Genomic DNA, 1,328 nt, shown 5'->3' on the forward strand with positions numbered 1-1,328 from the left:
TACCACGTTAATTTTTTTTTTTTGTTCATCATCCGACGAATGTTTTCCCTTTTCGTTGGCAAAAGAATCACCGACTATAAAATTATTTTTATTTATTTATTTATTACCGTTAATAAAAAAAATTATATCGATACGGTATTCGTAATTATCATTATTCACTTAAAATAATATTAATAATAATAATAATAATAATAAATTTAAAATCATCAAATTTAATGATATCGATGATGGTAAACGAATTGAAATTTTTTTTTTTTTTTATATATATAATTTTAAATTTATTTTTAATCCGACTTTAATCGTTCGATTATTATTATTATCATCGTCATTATCATTATTATCATTATCATTATTTGTAAATATAAAATTTTGCGCGCCCCGCCCCCCCCCTTTTATTTTTTTTTTCCTTTGATGAGTTGTAAATTATTTATATATATATAGATACGTAATGAAAAATTGTAAAAATAAAAAAATAATTTAAACGTGGCAGGAGAAAAAATTTGTAATTTTTTTTTTTTCGTTCGTGTAAATAAAATTTGTTTTATGTATTCGAAGAACAGTACTTGATTTTAAATACTCAATAAATATCAAAACGTAGAAGAAAAGAAAAGAAAAAGAAAAAAAAATGTGAAAACGACAAATCACCGGTTAGTGTATAAACGTTTTCACGTTTTATAATCATCATCATCATCATCATTATTATTATTATTATTATCGGTAATTGTATTCAATTGAAATTAATAACACGAAAACCGGCCGATTCTTTTTTTTTTTCAAACAAACAACAATTTCGTTTAATATGAATAATGACTTGGAGAGAGAATTTAAGAAAAAAAAAAAAAAAAGCGTGTGAACATGATTTGCATTTCGGTATTGTACTCCTCTCTTTAAAAAATATTATTAAATAATAATAATAATAATAATAATAATAATAATAATAATAATAATAATAATAATAATAATAATAATAATAATAATAATAATAATAATAATAATAATAATAATAATAATAATAATAATAATAATAATAATAATAATAATAATAATAATAATAATAATAATAATAATAATAATAATAATAATAATAATAATAATAATAATAATAATAATAATAATAATAATAATAATAATAATAATAATAATAATAATAATAATAATAATAATAATAATAATAATAATAATAATAATAATAATAATAATAATAATAATAATAATAATAATAATAATAATAATAATAATAATAATAATAATAATAATAATAATAATAATAATAATAATAATAATAATAATAATAATAATAATAATAATAATAATAATAATAATAATAA

This window comes from Pediculus humanus, genomic scaffold (assembly GCF_000006295.1).
Source record: "Pediculus humanus corporis 1103172108313 genomic scaffold, whole genome shotgun sequence".
Lineage (NCBI taxonomy): Eukaryota > Metazoa > Arthropoda > Insecta > Psocodea > Pediculidae > Pediculus > Pediculus humanus.